At 39.8% G+C, this 20747-nt stretch overlaps 1 protein-coding gene and 1 pseudogene across 1 annotated transcript in view; both read left to right on the top strand.

The window, feature by feature from the left end:
• Window positions 1–20747, top strand: part of KHDRBS2 (KH RNA binding domain containing, signal transduction associated 2) — a 731890-nt gene that overhangs the window by 26768 nt on the left and 684375 nt on the right. The window lies entirely within an intron of this gene.
• On the top strand, window positions 18110–19381 carry LOC137773849 (rRNA methyltransferase 3, mitochondrial pseudogene; annotated as a pseudogene).

Here is a 20747-nt window from a genome sequence, read left to right as displayed (position 1 = left end):
TGATCTCTGCGTGTTACTCTTCCGCCATCTTGCCCTATCCTCCCTTTTTTCCTGATGAGTTTGGCTAATGGTTTATCAATTTTGTTTACCTTCTTAAAGAACCAGCTTTTAGTTTTATTGATCTTTGCTATTGTTTCCTTCATTTCTTTTTCATTTATTTCTGATCTGATCTTTATGATTTCTTTCCTTCTACTAACTTTAGGTTTGGTTTGTTCTTCTTTCTCTAGTTGCTTTAGGTGTAGGGTTAGGTTGTTTATTTGAGATTTTTCTTGTTTCCTGAGGTGAGATTGTATTGCTATATACTTCCCTCTTAAAACTGCTTTTGCTGTGTCCCATAGGTTTTGAATCATTGTGCTTTCATTTACATTTGACTGTAGGTATTTTTTGATTTCCTCTTGATTTCTTCAGTGATCCATTTGTTGTTTAGTAGCATACTGTTTAGCCTCCACGTGTTTGTGTTTTTACAGTTTTTTTCTTATAGTTTATTTCTAATCTCATAGCATTGTGGTCAGGAAATATGCTTGATATGATTTCAATTTTCTTTAATTTACTGAGGCTTGCTTTGTGGCCCAGCATGTGGTCAGTCCTGAAGAAAGTTCCATATGCACTTGAGAAGAATGTGTATTCTGCTGCTTTTGGATGGAATGCTCTATAAATATCAGTTAAGTCCAGCTGGTCTAGTGTGTCATTTAATACCTGAATTTCCTTATTGATTTTCTGTCTGGATGATCTGTCCTTTGATGAAAATGGAGTGTTAAAATCCCCCACTGTTATTGTGTTTCTCCCTCTATGGTTGTTAGTATTTGCCTTATATATTGCGGTGCTCCTATGTTGGTACATATGTATTTACCATTGTTATATCTTCTTCTTGAATTGATTCCTTGATCATTATGTAGTGTCCTTCTTTGTCTCTTATAACAGCCTTTATTTTAAAGTCTATTGTCTGATTTGAGTATTGCTACTCCAGCTTTCTTTTGATTTCCATTTGCATGGAATACCTTCTTCCATCTCCTCACTTTTGGTCTATATGTGTCCCTACGTATGAAGTCGTTCCCTTGTAGACAACATATATATGGGTCTTGTTTTTGTATCCATTCAGCCAGTGTATATCTTTGGTTGGAGACTTTAATCCATTTACATTTAAGGTAATTATCGATATGTAAGTTCCTATTGCCGTTTTCTTAATTGGTTTGTGTTTGCTTTTGTAGGTCTTCTTCCTTCCCTTCCTCTTGTGTTCTCTTACCTTGTGGTTTGATGACCAACTTTAGCGTTGTGTTTGGGTTGCTTTTTGTTTTTTGTGTGTGTATCTATTGTAGTTTTTGGGTTTGCTGTTCCCATGAGGTTTTGATATAGCAGTCTATATATGTACAACGTTGTTTTACGTTGCTGGTCTCTTTCCCACTTAGAGGAGTTCCTTTAGTATTTGTTGCAAAGCTGGTCTGGTGGTGCTGAATTCTTTTAGCTTTTGCTTGTCTGTAAAGCTTTTGATTTCTTCAAATCTGAATGAGAGCCTTGCTGGGTAGAGTATTCTTGGTTGCAGCTTCTTCCTTTTCATCACTTTAAATATATCATGCTTCTCCCTTCTGGCCTGCAGAGTTTCTGCTGAGAAATCAGTTGATAACCTTATGGGAGTTCCCTTGTACGTTATTTGTCATTTTTCCCTTGTTGCTTTTTTTTTTTTTAATTTTTATTTATTTATTTATTTGTTTGTTTGTTTGTTTATGGCTGTGTTGGGTCTTCGTTTCTGTGCGAGGGCTTTCTCCAGTTGTGGCAAGTGGAAGCCACTCTTCATCGCAGTGCACGGGCCTCTCACTATCACGGCCTCTCTTTGTTGCGGAGCACAGGCTCCAGACGCGCAGGCTCAGTAATTGTGGCTCACGGGCCCAGCTGCTCCGCGGCATGTGGGATCCTCCGGGACCAGGGCCCGAACCCGCGTCCCCCGCACCGGCAGGCGGACCCCCAACCACTGCGCCACCAGGGAAGCCCCCCTTGTTGCTTTTAATATTGTTTCTTTGTCTTTAATTTTTATTAGTTTGATTACTGTCTGTCTTTGTGTGTTCCTCCTTGGGTTTATCCTTCCTGGGTCTCTCTGCACTTCCTGGATTTGGGTGACAGGTTCCTTTCCCATGTTAGGGAAGTCTTCAGCTATTATCTCTTCGAATGTTTTCTCAGGTCCTTTCTCTGTCTCTTCTCCTTCTGGGACCCCTATAATGCAAATGTTGGTGAAGTTAATGCTGTCCCAGAGGTCTCTTAGACTGTCTTCATTTCTTTTCATTCTTTTTCCTTTAGTTTGTTCTGTGGCAGTGATTTCCACCATTCTGTCTTCCTGGTCACTTATCCATTCTTTTGCCTCAGTTATTCTGCTACTGATTCTTTCTAGAGTATTTTTCATTTCAGTTATTGTATTGTTCATTTCCATTTGTCTGTTCTTCAGTTCTTCTAGTTCTTTGTTAAACATTTCTTGCATCTTCTCAGCCCTTGTCTCCATTCTTTTTCTGAGATTCTGGATCATCTTCACTCTCATTATTCTGAATCCTTTTTCTGGAAGGTTGGCTATCTCCTCTTCACTTAGTTGTTTTTTGGGGTTTAATCTTGTCCCTTCATCTGGGACATAATCCTCTGCCATTTCATTTTGTCTACCTTTCTGTGATTTTGGTTTCCCTTCTGCAGGCTGCAAGATTGTAGTTCTTCTTGTTTCTGCTGTCTGCCCTTTGGTGGATGAGGCTATCTAAGAGGCTTGTACAAACTTCCTGATGGGAGGGACTGGTCGTGGGTAGAGCTGGGTCTTGTCCCTTTGGTGGGCAGGACCATGGTCAGTAAAACTTTAATCCACTTGTCTGGTCGTGGGTGGGGCTGTGTTCCTTCCCTGTTAGTTGTTTGGCCTGAGGTGATCCAGCACTGGAACATACAGACTGTTTTGTGGGGCTAATGGTGGTCTCCGGGAGGGCTCACTCCAATGAGTACTTCCCAGAACTGCTGCTGCCAGTGTCTTTGCCCCCCCCAGTGAGCCACAGCTGCCCCCAGCCTCTGCAGGAGACCCTCCAACACTAGCAGGTAGGTCTGGCCCAGTCTCTTATGGGGTCACTGCTTTTTTCCTCTGGATCCTGGTGCGCACGAGACTTTGTGTGCACCCTTCAAGAGTGGAGTTTCTGTTTCCCCCAGTCCTGTGGAAGTCCTGTGAGCAAACCCCTCTGGCCTTCACAGCCAATTTCTCTGGGGACTTCTCCTCCCATTGCCGGACTCCCAGACTCGAAAGCCCAACATGGGGCTCAGAATGTCCACTCCAGTGGGAGAACTTCTGTGGTATAATTGTTTTCCAGTTTGTGGGTCGCCCACCCAGCAGGTATAGCATTTGATTTTATTGCTATTGTGCCCCTCCTACTGTCTCATTGTGGCTTCTCCTTTGTCTTTGGATGTAGGGTATCTTTTTTGGTAGGTTCCAGCATTTTTTTTTTGACGGTTGTTCAGCAGTTGGTTGTGATTCCAGTGTTCTCATAAGAAGGGGTGAACACACACCATTCTACACCCTGATTTTAGGTGATTTTAGAGAATACATATTGTTAACATCATTCCATTTCTTCATCTGGATATCCAATTAAGTTGTCATATGAAGTCAGGTTTACATTAAGTGAGGAATAATATCATGGTGATGTTTTCTGATTGCATTATGTATGTAACTATGTATCTGAGTGTACTTTTTGAGAAGAAAGCTTCCCTTGGTGCTTTTATATGTAGTAAGAAGGACAGTGATGTCCTGTGATTTTCATCCTGAGGGTTCAGATTATATCTCTGAAATTAATTTCCGACTTGAGCAGTTTTGAACAACTCAGCTTAGTGCATGAATTCATTATAAATGTTACTTTATAGGCAGGATGTAAAACCAATGAGGGAAGGCCATTTCACTCAAGGCTTGGTGCAAATCTTTTAAAGTATTGAATATGAGTGATAGTTAAGATAACAATAGATATTATTATTTAAAGAAATCTTGTTTCACAAGTTAAAGAAACCATTAGTTATATACATTTGTAAAGTTACGTTATAGAGAGTAGTTGAAAAAAATATGTGTGTATTTGCAGTGGTTTGAAAGATGCAGTTGTATTTTTAAATGCTAAAATATGAAAACAATTGGTATTAATTATTCTAGTTGGAATTAAGACATTATCATTTTGCTAATAAACAAAAATACATGTTGCTTTCACTGCAGTGGACCTTAGTCATGTGTGAGTAATGGTTGGTTGAGACAAAATGCAGCAACTCTTGTTTTAAAACATATTTTCAATAAATATAATTGATAATTTGTGTAATGGAAAAGAAGAGTTGATATTACAACAGCCTTCTAAATCCTAAAAATACCTAAAAGAGACTGTGCATTTTTAAGCATAAAAAACATTCTACATCTTGTGCTGAATTATACATTTGTAAGAAATGTTATAAAATTACTGTAGAAAGTAGATTAGATCTTTTTCCAATGGAAATTTCATTTCATTTAATGTGCTTTTAAAAATTAGGTTGAAGAAAATATACTTACCACAAGTGTTGTAGAAGATGCAGATATAAAATTCTGTTACTAATGAGCCCTTTCTTTGCAATTTCTTGGCAAATACAGTGTATGGCATTGTATGAATATCAGGTTTCTTTCATATAATTTTTTTTTGATGTGGACCGTTTTTTTAAAGTCTTTTTTGAATTTCTTACAATATTGCTTCTGTTTTATGTTTTGGTTTTTTGGCCATGAGGCATGTGGGATCTTAGCTCCCTGACCAGGGATCAAGCCCACACCCCCTGCATTGGAAGGCAAAGTCTCAAACACTGGACTGCTAGGGAAGTCCCTCTTTCATATAATTTTTATGTTTACACTCATGGTCAAATTTTGATCTCTTTTTTTCCCCCTTGTTTTGTTGAGATATGATTGACATTCAGCACTGTATAAGTTTAAGGTGTACAGCATAATGGTTTGACTTACATTCATCGTGAAATGATTATCACAGTTAGTTTAGTGAACGATCATCTCATATAAGTACAAAGATAAATAGAAAAAAAAAATTTTCTTTTCATGAGAACTCTTAGGATTTACTCTCAACAATTTTCATATATAACATACAGCAGTGTTATTTATATGTATCATGTTGTACATTACATCCCTAGTATTTATTTATCTTATAACTTTGATCACCTTCATCCAGTTCCCCCTCTCCCTACCCTGTTCCTCTGGTAACCACAAATTTGATCTCTTTTTCTGTGAGTTTGTTTGTTTGCTTTATAATTGACCTGCAAGCTCCTGTTACATGATGTAGTGATTCAGTGTTTCTGTATATTTAAAAATGATGACCAAGGTGAGTCTAGTTACCATCTGTCACCATACGAAGGTATTAAGTAATTACTGACTATATTCCCCACTCTGTACATTTCATACCTGTGACTCATTTATTTTGTAACTGGAAGTTTGTGCCCCCTAATCTCCCTCACCAATTTCTCTCTTTCCCCACCTCCCTCCCCTCTTGCAGCTACCTGTTTGTTCTCTGTATCTATGACCTTGTTTCCATTTTGCTATATTCATTCATTTGTTTGTTTTTTTTTTAATTCCACATATAAATGAAATCATACAGTATTTGTCTTTCTCTGTCAGAACTTATTTCACATAGCATGATACCCTCTAGGTCCATCCATGTTGTCCCAAATGGCAAAATTACATATTTTTTATGAATAAATAATATTCCATTGTGTATTTATGCCACTTCTTCTTTATCCATTCATCTATTGATGGACACTTATGTTGCTTTCATATCTTGGCTATTGTAAATAATGCTACTATGAACATAGGGGTCCATATATCTTTTCAAATGAGTGTTTTTGATTTTTTCAGGTAAATATCCAGGAGTGGAATTTCTGGATCATATGGTAGTTCTATTTTTAATTTTTTGAAGACCCTCCATACTGTTTTCCACAGTGGCTGCACCAATTTACATTCCCACCATCAGTGCACAAGGGTTCCCTTTTCTCCACATCCTCGCCAACATTCGTTATCTGTAGACTTTTTGATGACGGCCATTATGAAAGGTGTGAGGTGGTATCTCATGGTGGTTTTGATTTGCATTTACCTGATGATTAGTGATGCTGAGCATCTTTTCATGTACCTGTTGACCATGTGTATGTCTTCTTTGGAAAAATCCCTTGCCTGAGGAGACAGAGCCAAAAAAAAAATACTGCTAAGACCAAGGGAAAGAGTGTATTGCCTGTGTGTTCTTCTAGAAGTTTTATGGTTTCAGGTTTTACATTTAAATCTTTAATCCATTTTGAGTTTATTTGTGTGCATGGTATGAGAGAGTAGTCCAGGTTGATTCTTTTGCATGTAGCTGTCCAATTTTCTCAACACTATTTATTGAAGAGGCTGCCTTTTCCCCATCATGTATTCTTGCCTCCTTTGTTGTAGATTAATTGACTATTTTAGTGTGGCTTCATTTCTGGACTCTCTATTCGGTTCCATTGATTTATGTGTCTGTTGTTGTGCCAGTATCATACTGTTTTGATTACTGTAGCTCTGTGGTTTACTTTGAAATCAGGGAGCATGATACCTTCAGCTTTGTTCTTTTTTCTCAAGATTGCTTTGGCTGTTTAGGGGTAGAGAAAAATCTCATTGCCACATAAGCATTTTCAGAATTATCCAATTTATAAGCTATTTAGTACTCCATGTACAAGATAGCAATAAAGATCTTAGAATTAATATTTATTGGATTAAAATACTAAATCCAGACATTCTTATACTATTAGCCAATTACCTGTGGTGTAGATGGGTAATATATGATTTTAAAATGTTATTTCTTGCAGTCTCATCTGATTTATTTAAAATGGTAACAAAGAAAATTGCTTGCTTTCTGCTTTAAGAACACTTGCTGTCTAAATCTGCAGTAATGGAAAATGGTTCATTCATCTTTCTTCTTCTAAGGTCTCCTCACTTTTAGCTGCATTAGTAGCATTGTGTAGAACATACATACATTTCCTTAGTTGTAACTCATTGTGCATAATGACTTTTGGTATCATTTTAGTAACACGTTTCTAATACTGTAAAATGGAGCTAACTAGTTGCGACTCATTGAGACAGGTGGGCTTCTGTCAAATGGAAAAACTGCTGCTGCTGCTAATTCTGATCTTCCAGCTTAGAACTGGTGAGCAGGTCTGTGGAGCTGGAGCATAGAGGCACCTGTGGAACAGGTGAGACCAGAGAAGCTGACAGGGACAAAGTCATGAAGAAATTTATGCCCTAATGAGTTGAACATTTATTCTTTTAGTAAAAAGGAGCAATTATAGATCTTAAGTCAAGAGCAAAATTATTAATGTGTTTAAATCTACTTAAACACTGCTACTTAAATAACTTTAGCACATTAATTTGGAATCTCTTCTATTTTTCACATGAAAAGCTAGCAGTATGGACTAATAAGAGCAAGTGTTTCTGTTTTGTAGCCTAGAATTAGATGTATTGCCAGTGTCTAGCTTTCAGAAGGAGAGAACTCTGGTTGTGAGAAAAGGAAATAAAGTCCTTAAAATAGGATACTGGAAAACAAAAGCTACACTAACTCTGTTATGAATTGTCACTAAATTACTTTTTCTCATAAAGTATTTCTTAATTTTGTCTGGTTCTGAAAAATTTATTTAGGTATTATGCTGACTCATTATAATTAAAATAAAGGTGGTAAAGCAATAGAAGTGGAAATGCTCAGACCTAAAAATTGAGGAGAACTTTTCACATGATCAGTTTTGCCACAGAGAGGTTGAGACTGTTCTTAAAATGAATTTCCTGTAGAATATAGTTTCCAAGTCAGTCTTAGAAGGGGTCGCTGGCCATTTCAGATGAAAAGGCCAGATACCTTTTCTCTGGACAGGAGAAGAGAAGCAGAGATTAAGGGCTGGGTGGATAACTGCGTGAGGGCAGGGTAGCATCTTCATTTTCTTTGAAGCACTGGAAATGACAGACAGTGTGGTTGGTGTGTCTTAGCAAGAGGCAGGAGGTGGCCACCACTGAGTTACATTCAGTCTAAACACACAGCTTAGCTCAGGCTCCTCTGACAATCAGATTTGGGTAATGGGACCAAGAATTGTATTTGATGAGAAAGTCATTCTTCCCTTTTTTCCAGAAGCACAATGTATATAAATCTGAGTTTTTATAAGATTAAGGTTCATATTACTTTGAGCCTCAAACGGAGCTTTGCAAGATCCATAGCAGTGTTTGCATCTCATTGACGTTGGAGCCCAGGCCAGAGAGACCACACTCGGCCTGCACCTCAGACCCTCTGGACAGTGCAGCCCCTGTTCCCTGCCAAGCACTGCAGGGTCTTCCTGAGGGCAGCTGGGCAGCCCGGTCACTCACCCACACTGACAGGTAGCAGACTCCCTTGTGTGATGTTGACCCCTTCGAGCTGCCTTGGAAATTAGACTTCATAGGCAGTGTGCCCCTGACATAAATATTGGACTGTGTACACCAGAAGTTCTCTCTGAATACTGGAATTATCCATGTTTATTTTCATTATATTTTTAGTAATTCCCAAATTTTCTAGTGACCGTGTATTTTTTTTAGAATCAGAAAAGTATTCTTAGATATTCAAGCTTTGAGCTGGTGCTTGAAACACATCCAGGTCCCCTTCCTTATCTGTTGGAGCAGAGACTGCTTCTCTCCTGGGCTGTGCTTTGGTACCTGGGACCTTGAAAAAAGATCCACTTCCCCATTGCTCCTTTTCTCCTCTGAAAGGAGACATTAAACCTGATCACCTAAGATCCATTTCTGCCCTCACACTGGTACCGTCCAGGATGCTGCCTTACCTGAGAGGTTACCCTGATGGGACGTGGGAGAGCAGAGCCACCTGCCCAGGGCCACCAGTGGGAACACCACTCATGTCCATAAATTATTTGCTAACCATTTAAACCTGCCTTAGGCTTGAGGCCAAGCCAGGTCGTCCCAGGGATTACAGAGCAGAAAAGTTTCTTGTAATCAGGTAAAGACTAGGAGATGGGTGTGAGTTAAGCTTCTGGGAAGAAGCAAGATGCTTGCTCCATGGCTTAACTGTTTCAAAAAAAAAGCTTGTTAGAGACCAGGTTGAGTAAGAGGTTTGAAACTCTTGAGCAGATCAGGAAAAGAGGGGGAATATGCAGAATATGCTTGCTCATCAGCAAGAAAAATGTGGTCCTGATCTTATTTAGTGGGGAAATAAGCCGAGGGTTGAGGAGGATAAACTGCCTGAAGGTTTTCTGGCACTAACTTAATATTCACAGTGAGTTTTCAAAATAAATATGATTTATTAAAGGACAAATAAGAATTGGTAGTAACAGATTCAAATGTCTATTGTAGGAGGGTTAATTGCCTCACATTTCTATAAAATTTATCTGCTTTCATATTTATTTCAAATATTCTGACCTTTGATAGTTTTAATAGATCCAAACAGATAATACACTATTTGCAAAACAGAGAAGGCAATTAGCATATGAAACATTGGTTATGTGCAGGTCAGTGTTCTAGTGCTTCACATTTCCTTAAGCCATCTAATAGCCCGACAGGAGGGTTGGTGATGGGGAGATGCACTTTGTTGGTGCTCTTTGTGGAGGAGAGTGCTACACCTAGTGGTTAAGATTGGGACTGAGATCCAGACGCCGGTGTTCAGATCCCAGTGGCTCTGCTTACACTCTGTGTAACCTTGGAGAAAGTTCTTATCATTCTGCATGTCTCATTTTCTCTTCTGTAAAATGGAAATTATACTTGACCTGACACTTGTGGTAGTTCTGAGGGTAGATCCGTCTGCATCACTGATAAAGCGCATGACGCATGGGACACGTCTAGTGAAGTAGCTGCTGCTTCCCCTCCCCACAACCTTGTTATTACTCATCTGTACAACAGCCTCGTTAGGTGGATACTTTCCTAGCCCCATTTGGAGAGACTGAGGGTTAAAGAACATAAATAACTAGGCTACAGTTGCCCAATTTATCTGAATCCAGTATTTTCCGTCCTTATATCCATATTGTTTCTCCTCTTGTGCATCCTGAGTGCACAGAAATGACTGCTTTGGCCCCTTCCCCTGACTGCTGGATTAGCATTGCTGCCCCTCTGGCAGTTGTGGAGAAAAAATAAATTAAGTTCTTCAAAAGTAGATGCAGGTAAGAAACTGGGCCAAACAGTAACAGACGGTTCCCTCTGGTTACCCAGCCAGAGGTGCCCCCTGTAGCTGCTGTTGAAAGTCTAAGAGTCTTCTTCAGTTTTTTAATCTGTCAGTGCAGGATTTTATTAAAGATTCAGTTTACCAATTTAATTTAACCATGTTGTATAAAAGTTTGTAGGATGGTTTTACCTGGGATAGTATAGTAGGATGCCCTGTATATACCAGGATATAGGAATACACTCCAAAAAGAGCTTGATAAGGATTCACAGGCAAACAATGATTGTTTCTACAGGATTTTTTTTTTAAAGCATGAGGAATAAGAGTAAATGAACTATGGCATGGTTGTTAAGAGGGTTTAAAAGAAAACAAGCTTGGCTTGAAGTGCCTGGTTTTGACTCCCTGCCCTGCAGTGGCTGAGTGCATGGCCTGGTTGTTGACCTGCCTTTCTTAGTGTCTTATCTGTAACATGGATACACAAATAGTATCTATTTCATGATGTTAAATAAGCTTATATCAATCACCAGTTAGAATAATGTTGGTACTCATTTAGCACCCAGGAAACGGTGGCCTTTTCTGCTTATTTTCCTCTTACATATCATATGGACCTCTGACTCCCAGACCAAAACTATAGCCTGGAAGTATTAACACCTTCTAGATTAAATAGAACTCTCTGGGCTACCTTGGAAAATAATTAACATTCATCATTTCTATGAGAACGTGCATTCTAGGTTTCCAGTTATGGATATATGAGAGGACTTGAAGATGATCCGTTTGCCATTTGGAAACTGCCTGTTTATTGTTCTTATTTTATAAAGCTGCCTTGTGCAGCAATTACATCTGCATGGCGTTGAGTGGAGTTGACCTTCGCTTTGAGTCTCAGGATTAGATCATGACTCACTATGCAGACTTGAGAATTCGTGGGGAAAATAACAACAATAACTTTTTGTTATTGTTTTGTTATTGTAAGTCCTAACAGTTATTTAGGACTTACAGTACACCAAATAGTCTGTTAACACTTTACACGCATTATCAGTTTAACAATAATTTGATGGTAGTGTTATGACTGCCCTTTCATGGTCCCTCTGTAATCCAGCTGCTTTCAGAGTCTTCAGGCACGTGGCTGTGGAAGGAACTGCAGCAGCTGAGTCACAGCCTCTCTGGCCCTGTCCTCCTCTCGTCTAACTTTACACCACGTTTGTTCCACAGCTCATGATTGTCCAGCAGCACTGGTTTCCTTTCTCTTCCTTGAGCAGCTGTTGGTTCTTTCCTGTCTTAGGACCTTTGCCCTATTTACTTTTCTGGGGAGCTTTGCCCCCAGAGCTCTGCACTCCCTTTCCTCACTCTTGCCTCAGCTCAGAGTGGCTGTCCAGGGCCAGCTTAAATCAGGGAGTCTCCTGCCTGACCCTCCTCTGTCCCATTCCCATCTTTTCTGCTATTGAAAACATTTGTCACGAACTTAAACTATTAACTTATGTCTATCCTTACTGCCCTGTTGTCTCATTTGATGCATTGTAAATTCCATGACTGCAGAATTCTTTCTTGCTCTGTATCTGGAAAAGTACTTGGCATATGCTAAGCCTACAAATATTTGTGGAATGAATGATTGGATAAAGTTTCGAAAGGTTACAAAATGTGTCTGTCATCCTGGAGCTGGTGAAGAGGCAGAACTCAGTATATTTGAGTCTGAGCCCACTGCCCTCCAAGGTAACAGGACATCAAATGCCTGATCGGCAACTGGAACAAAACTGTAAAAGTTATAATGTAGTAGATTTTCCACATTTGTTTCATTTTCTCACCCTTTTGCAAGGAGGTAATGCCATGTTTGGGTTCCTCTTGCACCTCTTACCTCCCAGATGTGCGTTTCTGTGACAGTGGTGCTTTGGGTCAGTGCTTGTGTTGAGGGTTGGGCTTCTTACCTGTGCTGTTCTGCACAGGTGCTTACTGGTAGGAGGATGTGCCATGCGGAACCCTCTGGGATCCGGTCCCAGGACAATGTGTGTGCAGGAAAAAACATGCCCACAGTTAACCAGAAAGAGCAAAGTTTTATTATCTCAGAAAAATAATGCTAATTACAGTAGTTTATAAGTCTAGCTTTCAAGTCATGTAAAATAGTTTAAGAAAAGGTGAGAAGGTATTTGGGTGTCAGGATTGGGTGAAAATATGGACTCCAGGGACACAAACTACAATAATTACAAATTAGTACAAGATATCTTATTTGTAAGAATTACTACAAATAAATTAAGGTGATAATAGGATTATTCTTCTCTTCTTCCTCCTCCTCCTCCTCCTCTTCCTTTTCCTTCTTCTGTGTGTCAATTTTATTTATCCATATTATAGATAATTTTTTTAAGGAAATGGAACCTGAGTGTCAAACAGCTTTCAAGCTGTACATCCTGCAGTTTTATTCAAGAGGGAGAAAGAGAGAGAGAGAGAGAGACAGAGACAGAGACATAGAGAGAGAGAGAGAGAGAGATTACCTTAATAATTTTTCTGATCCCCAAAACAAAAAATTCCCAGAGAAGGGTACAATGACCCCACTTTGGCTCTGCCAGCTCTTTCCAGTGGAGGGGCAGGAGAACAATGGTAACTATCTCATATTTTTGTGTGTCCATTATTTTGTGTGAATGTGCATAAATGATGTATATTTCATGTGTAAGCATACATAAAGTAAAAAACCTCCTGGTTAAAATGTGAAGATAGTCTTGCTACTTGAAAGCAGTGCTGTGTGCCAAACAATCCTGGGAATGGTGTCGTGGAAAGAAAACTAGAATATATTCACTGGCCTCAAAAATCTCATAATGAACTTTGGGGTACATAAAACATACAAGAATCAACAGCCATTAAACCATTAATAAAAAGAGCATAATGTTATATATGCTGTTTATGGTGTATATATAAATATATATATATTTAATATTTTTAGATAAGGAGAGGAAGCCATGAAAATGTCCACGGACAGATGAATGGATAAAGATGTGGTGCAAATATATACAATGGAATATTACTCAGCCATAAAAAAAGGAAATAATGTCATTTGCAGCAACATGGATGGAACTAGAGATTATCATATTAAATGAAGTAAGCCAGACAGAGAAAGACATATATCATATGATATCACTTATATGTGGAATCTAAAAAAAAAAATGATACAAATGAACTTATTTACAAAACAGAAACAGATTTACAGACATGGAAAAGAAACTTATGGTTGCCAAAGTGGAAATGTTGGAGGGAGGGATAAATTAGGAGTTTGGGATTAACATATACACACTACTATATATAAAATAGAAAATCAACAAGGACCTACTGTATAGTACATGAAACTCTACTCAGTATTCTGTAATAACCTATATGGGAAAAGAATCTGAAAAAGAATGGATATATGTATAACTGAACCACTTTTCTCTACACCCGTAACTAACACAACATTGTAAATCAACTACACTCCAATATAAAATAAAAATTAAATTACAAAATTAAACAGGAGAAAAAACCACCCAAGGTTCCATTTTAAGACTGTTACTCATAATATGTTTACATGTGCCATTCTAGTTGCTTTATCATTTTTTTTATAGTTGTGATCATATTTTATGTACACTTTTTGGTTTGTTGTTATTATTTCATACTTTAAGTACAGAGATTCAAAGTATCAACAGCCCAACCATGAGAAGACAAAGGGTAACTGGAACATTTTATTTTTTTTTTATTTTTATTTTCTAAAATTTTATTGAAGAAAGTGATTCAGTTATACATATATATATATATATATATATATATATATATATATATATATATATATATTCTTTTTCATATTATTTTCCATTATGGTTTATCACAGGATATTGAATATAGTTCCCTGTGCTATACAGTAGGGCCTTGTTTATCCATCCTATATATAATAGTTTGCGTCTGCTAATCCCAAACTCCCAATCTATTCCTCCCCCACCCCTCCCCCTTGGAAACCACAAGTTCGTTCTTTATATCTGGAACATTTTATGAGGCCTTCCTTTGAACTGGGTTTTTAAGAAACTGAATATTTTAACCAGAGAGAAGAGGAACATTCTCGCCATTTGTTTTCTTTTAAGTCATCAGTAGTATTGTCAAACAGTGTTTAAAGTCATTTTAACTTTCTATATGAAACTTTGGGATAAATCAAAAATAAAATCGGTGAATAAATATTGAATTGATTCATCCAGAGGATATTAGGCACTATGATTAATGCAAAGATATCTTACATAGGCCCTGGTCTCAAAGAGTTTATAATCAGTTTGGTTGGAAATGATAAAACTGGTAAAAAAAAATTCCAATTTCTACAATAAGATTTAAATAATTTGTTCAAAGTAATGAGAAGGCATACTAGAAGTTGGTATTTATTAATAAATGAATGAAAGCATTTGAGTCTGAAATAGTCAGGAAAAGTTTTATTTAAAGAGGCGAGATTCTTTTAAGGGATGAGCAGAGAGGAGCAGCCATGTCTCTGGCTGGCATGATGCTACGATGGGAGCAGAGTTGCCCTGAAAGCAGGAAGCGCAGCTGCGAACCCGACCCTGCGACACTCCCCAGAGGGTGTCTGGGGCTCAGCATTGCGTGGTGGCATCAAGCAATGAATATGATCTTTATTGTTTGTCAGAGCCTATTAGAAATATCAAAACCTGAGGGGATGAACACATTTCTAAGACATTTATTACACCTCTCCTCTTATGAATTCTGTTGATAAGTATTATTATGTGAGGTGCTGAGCCAAGAGTGTCCTCCTCCTTGGTAACAGGTAAGCTATTCAGCGATGTTCACAATGTCCCACTTTGAGATATTATAAATGGTAATGGAATCGGAATTTAAATTACTTTGAATGTTTAGTCTTCCATAGGAATCTTAATATTCTCACAACTTTAAATATTTTTATTCTCTTCCCTTTTAAACTACATTTACTGTTTTCTTTCTTAATAATTGTGAATTTTAAGTAAAAAGGTGATGCCCTGCATGGGTGCAGGAAACATCTATTTTTTTGGTTTTGAAAATGTGTGATTTCATCAAATTTAAAGTGTTAAGTGTTTATGTAGGTAAGGGTTTTAGTACCTGGAGTTGTTATGAAGTAGGCATCCTCTAACCCATCTGTGAGGATTAATTGTATTTCTTCATTGGCATCTGTGATTTTTAAAACCCCTGAGCTTCCTTGGCTATTTCTACTGACCTAATATTCTATTACTCAATGAAACATAGACTTGTCATAAGAGTAGGAACTTTGGACTCAAGACTCTCTAGGTTTGAATCTAGGCTTGTCACTTATGAGCTACATGGCAGTTGCAAGCCTGTCTGTGCCTTAGTTTCCTTATTTGTGAAAAGAAGGTACATATATCAAAGGTCTGTCTTAAGAATTAAATGAGCAAATATTTATTAAGCTGGAGCACTTGGTAAATGCTTCTTTTGTTTGTTTAATGAAAAAAATAAATGCACAAAGCAAATGCCAATCCATGTGCCATGTGTTCTATTAACATTCTATTTTAAAATAATTTCAAACTTAATAGGGGAGTTGTAAAAATGAAAATAGTACAAGAAACACAAGTATACCCTTTATCCAAATTCACATGTCTTTAACATGTATCATGTCTCTTTACCCCTACATAGTTTACTGCATATTATCCTGGATTAGGGACACTCTGTTCCATAACTACAGTTCGGTTGTCAACCTCAATAACTGAAATTTGATGTAGTGCTCTTATGTCATCTGTCATTCTTCATATACTTGTCTCTGTGGACACAGTAATGTTCTTTATAGCCTTTCTTCCTCCAGGACAGGGTCCAGTTGAGGGTCAGGTGTTCAGTTGAAGAGGTCTGTCTCTTCAGCCTCCTTTATCCAGAACATTTCCATAGCCTGTCTTTGTCTTTTATGACTGACATTTTGAAGAATACAGTGCCACCAGCCCTGCCTTAAAAATGGAATCTTCCTTGTTTACTGTACAATTATTTTTTTCTCCCTTGGAGCCAATAAGCAGTCTGTGGCTGACACACTTCAGGGTCCCTCTAGATTTGACATCCATTGATAACTCACGTCTGATAAAATCTTTACTATGATGATTAAATAATGATCATTTTCCAAGTCTAGCAGTACCTCCACATATACCAGCCATGCTTCAGCATGCTACAGAAAGCCAGAGACCTCATCCTCCTTTTTTCTGTCCACCCTCCTATAGCCGAAATTCGGCCTCTGTACATCAGTACCGAATTGAATCTCAGAGACAGAGTTTTGGGCGAAGTAGAAAAGAATAGCTTTATTGCTTTGCCAGGCAAAGGAGGCCACAGCGGGCTAATGCCCTCAAGACTGTGTGTTCTGCCCCAGAGGGGTTAGTGAGGAGTCTTACAGTGTTCAAGGTGCAGTGTTCAAGGTACAGGGCGTGGTCAGCTCGTGGACACTCTTCTGATTGGCTGGTGGTGAGGTAAGTGGGAGTCAGCATCATCAACCTTCTGGTTCCAGCCATCTGGGGTATTTGTGCTTGTGGGCAGCATAGTTAACTTCTCCCACCTGGTGGGGGTATCAGTATCTGCAAAACAGCTCAAAGATATTGTTATGTGTATCCCTTGAGGGGGAACCAGGACCCTGCCCCAAGGCTGCACTATTGTTTCTCTTAACTGTTCCTCCCTTTTCTCTGCATCCCCTCCCTTCCCTGATTAGCAACTGTTTGAACCTGCTCCTTGGACCTCAGGGAAAGTCATGGAGGCTGAATGAAACCTATTTCCTGTAATCAAGAAAATGGAGAACACAGAAAGGCTTTTGTGCCCAGGAGCCCCACAGGGTTCTGCTCGGTTTCCCTCCCTCCCTCCCTTCCTATATGAACTCTATTTTTCCACATTTGAAATCAGTTTTTATATATTTCCTAAATTAAGTTATAGAATTCCTCATTAGAAATTATCTGTTTAAATGAAATTATAAGATACTTGTCTAATTATACTTAGATAAATTAAGGCTAGTTGTGTTCTGAAGTTTGCATTTTATGGTTTTGTTTACAGAGGGTATCACCAAGAGAGGACATTATGTACATGCCCAAACAAGTCTGAGTGTGCTTTATAATTACAGTGTTTCATCAACAGTGGCTGATCTAGAGGAAGTACTTTGGCCTCTTTTATAACTAAACCTTTATTCATCGGACAGGAGAATCAGTGTGCATTTTATATTCCCTGGGGTTGACTTTTGAAGGTTTTCTGGTGGCAGACCTTTGCCTCTGGAACCATTCCATTTATTATCTTAAGCAATAACAGAAGTATTTTCTTCTAATTTAATCCTAGTCCTCAGTGCAAGAATAGAGTGCTATAGTTAATAAAAAGGTCATTAAAAGACAACATGTGAGTAAACTTGGTACCTCAGTGGCACTTCTGAGCATCAGAGGAGACTGCCTCTTTGAATGTGAACTTTAATTAAATAAATTTATCATATTATTTATTTGAGGCAAGGCTTTTTTATGGAAATGTGCAGCGTGGACATAATCATTAGTAGAGAGTGGAAGAGCATGTTCTTTTCATAAATTTGAAAGCTACATTTCTGAATTATTCCACATGGAAAATAAGCTCTTGATAGAGAAATAGAACGTGTGTAATGTATTGGTTTGTACATGGACAACAAGATGGCAATTTTCAATTTGGGTTAAATGTCAGCCTGCTTCCCACAAACTGTAGGGGGGTGTGAAGTGAAAATGAAACTTTGGTTTTATTTTATTATAATATATATTTCCTAAATAGGTGATTGTCATATACTCTTATTTTTATAATATATTTATTTATAAGTTGAGGGATGAGAAAAATAGACAAATTAATATTTTTCCAATATTGCATGGTTGCTTTTGAAAAATTAGAGTATCTGTTAACTATATCATTATTTAAATAAGATTTTAGTGCATTAATATGTGTGTTTTATGACAAATGTAGTGTTCGGTGTATTTCCTTAGAAATTGACATTAAAAGTAAATTTCGAGGGGAAGATGGCGGCGCTGGGGGAGCACGCGTGTTGGGCCACGCGACCGTTGCTGACGGTGGTGCAGGCTTGGGAACTCGACACGCGGCGCTGGGTCTGGGCGCTGCGGCGCAGCCCCGTGAAAGTGGTGTTTCCATTAGGTCAGGTGGTGGAACGGAAGCCCGGTGCCGGGAAGCAGCCTCGGAAGGCGGCGGCAGAGACCGGTCCCCGCAAGCAGCGACTGAAGTAGTCGCGTCAGGTGCCCCCATCCCAGACCCCCAGCACCTGAGAAGAGTCGGGGCTTCGCTATGATAAGGCTTTCCCTGGAGACAAAAGGCTGAGCAGTGTGATGACAGTAGTTAAGTCCAGGCCATTTCGGGAAAAGCAAGGGAAGATCCTGTTGGAAGGTCATAGGCTGATTGCAGATGCTCTCAAGGCTGGTGCTATGCCCGAAGTTTTCTTCTTTAGCCATATGGAATACATAAAGGAGCTGCCCATTGAGAAGCTGAAAGGTGTTAGCCTCAGTAAGGTGAAATTTGAGGATATCAAGGATTGGTCCGACCTAGTAACACCACAAGGAATAATGGGGATTTTTGCCAAACCTGACCACGTTAAGATGACATACCCAGAGACTCAGCTTCCCCACACACTGCCCATATTGTTGATTTGTGACAATCTCCGTGACCCTGGGAACCTGGGGACAATTCTGCGATCTGCTGCTGGCGTAGGCTGCAGCAAAGTGTTACTAACCAAAGGCTGTGTGGATGCCTGGGAACCCAAAGTGCTGTGGGCAGGTATGGGTGCACATTTCCAAGTGCCCATCATCAGCAGCCTGGACTGGGAAGCAGTGCCCAACTACCTGCCCACAGACACCCGCGTCTACGTGGCTGACAACTGTGGCCTTTACACGCAGGCCCAGGCCCAGATGTCTAATAAGGCCAGTGACTACGGCTGGGTATGTGACCGATGACCCCTAAAGTTTCACAAGTATGAGGAGGAGGAAGAGAATCTAGAAAGTGCAGCCAATAAAGGCTGGCTCCCTGAACTTGAGGCCCAGAGTTACGACTCAGACTGGACAGAGGCACCTGCAGCTGTGGTGATAGGTGGGGAGACCAGCGGCGTGAGCCTGGAGTCCCTGCAGTTGGCTGAGAGCACGGGAGGCAGGAGGCTGCTGATCCCTATCGTGCCCGGTGTGGACAGCCTGAACTCGGCCATGGCTGCGAGCATCCTGCTCTTTGAAGGGAAAAGACAACTGCGGGTGAGGGCGGAACACTTGAGCAGGGACGGGAGTTACCACTGAGAGGGGACGTGGAAGCCAGTCCTCAGTTTTAGGTTGTCTCTGTGGTTATTGGAAAAATAAGAACTTCCCTGACTTTCTGCTTAGCCTCAAAAATAACAAAGGTCAAAATTCCTCCTGAGATTTCCATCTTCCCACCGACTTTTATATATGTGTGTATATGTACATGTGTGTGTGGGTGAGAGAGAGACAACATAAGTAAATGCTCCTCATGGCTGTATGTTTTTAAAAATTGTCCACCAAGGAGCATCTTTGTGCCCAGAAAGTTGCTGAGAGCATCACCTTGGGTAGGGAGGACCCCTCCCTCCACAGCTGGGGGTGCTCTGCAGTCATGGAGCGCTGGTTAGAGGCCGGCCTTGGTCACTCACTCCTGTGATCATTGGTCAATGGAAATTAAACCCCTGTGAAGTGTAGACCAGCAGATTACATTAAAACGTTTTATTTCAGTGTGGTCAGTGGGTCTCAATGCCTGTCTTTTCATCTTTGGCCTAGTGATGAGGACATTGCTAAGAGATTAATGACCCAGGAAGCTGAGGGCTACAGGTGATGGCGTTCAGTAGCTGGCTCTTCTTTTGGCTTGGCTGTGTTAATCTCTGTGATTGTTAATTCAGACCATGACTTAAACACTGTTTATGTATGACACAATTTTTTTCCCCCATTTCTGGTGGAAGAGCTGAATTCATCAGGTGGTATTACACCTTCTTAGCACCTCTGCAGATATCTTTTTGAGAACTTGGTTCAGAAAAGGAGGAAACAGTTCTTAAATCTTCAGCTTAATCCTGCATCTGTCAGCAAAGCTGTACCCTTTTTACTAGCTTCCTGCTATTAGTCCTACTTTGTATAACACTTTTGGTTAAATGTAATGACTTCCTTGTTTACATTAATCCCCCATCCTGCATAAACAGAACTGTTAGGAGAATGCCACTGTTCCTGGAGGCTGTGTGAACAGAGGCTCCTGAGAGGGGAGAGGCTGAGGTTCTGAGGATGAGAGCTTGGGGCCCTTGAGCCCACAACTCTGCAGCAAGACCCTGCTGTTCTTCTCTCAAACCCCCAGGGGACCAGGGCAAGCTGGATCCTTACTTACCAAGTGCCAGCGGGATGTAGCCAGGGACACGAGGGCAAAGGCAGATGGTAATCGCTGTGTGTGTAAGTCACTGTGTGTGTGTGTGAGGTGGGTTGGTGGGAACTAGAGTATGGGACCTAGTTCAAGCAGTGCTTTCATAACCACAGTGAATATGGTTGGAGTTGAGGACAAAGACACTAGCAGTGTAGTGTCACCACGTCCCTTCCATATAGTGGCCCCTGTCATGTTTGGGGTTCCTTGGGAGCCCTTCAGCTGCTCATCACAGGGAGGTCCAATGAGTTGCAG

This window comes from Eschrichtius robustus, chromosome 12, assembly GCF_028021215.1.
Source record: "Eschrichtius robustus isolate mEscRob2 chromosome 12, mEscRob2.pri, whole genome shotgun sequence".
NCBI lineage: Eukaryota > Metazoa > Chordata > Mammalia > Artiodactyla > Eschrichtiidae > Eschrichtius > Eschrichtius robustus.
This window is presented reverse-complemented; position numbering and strand designations above follow the sequence as displayed.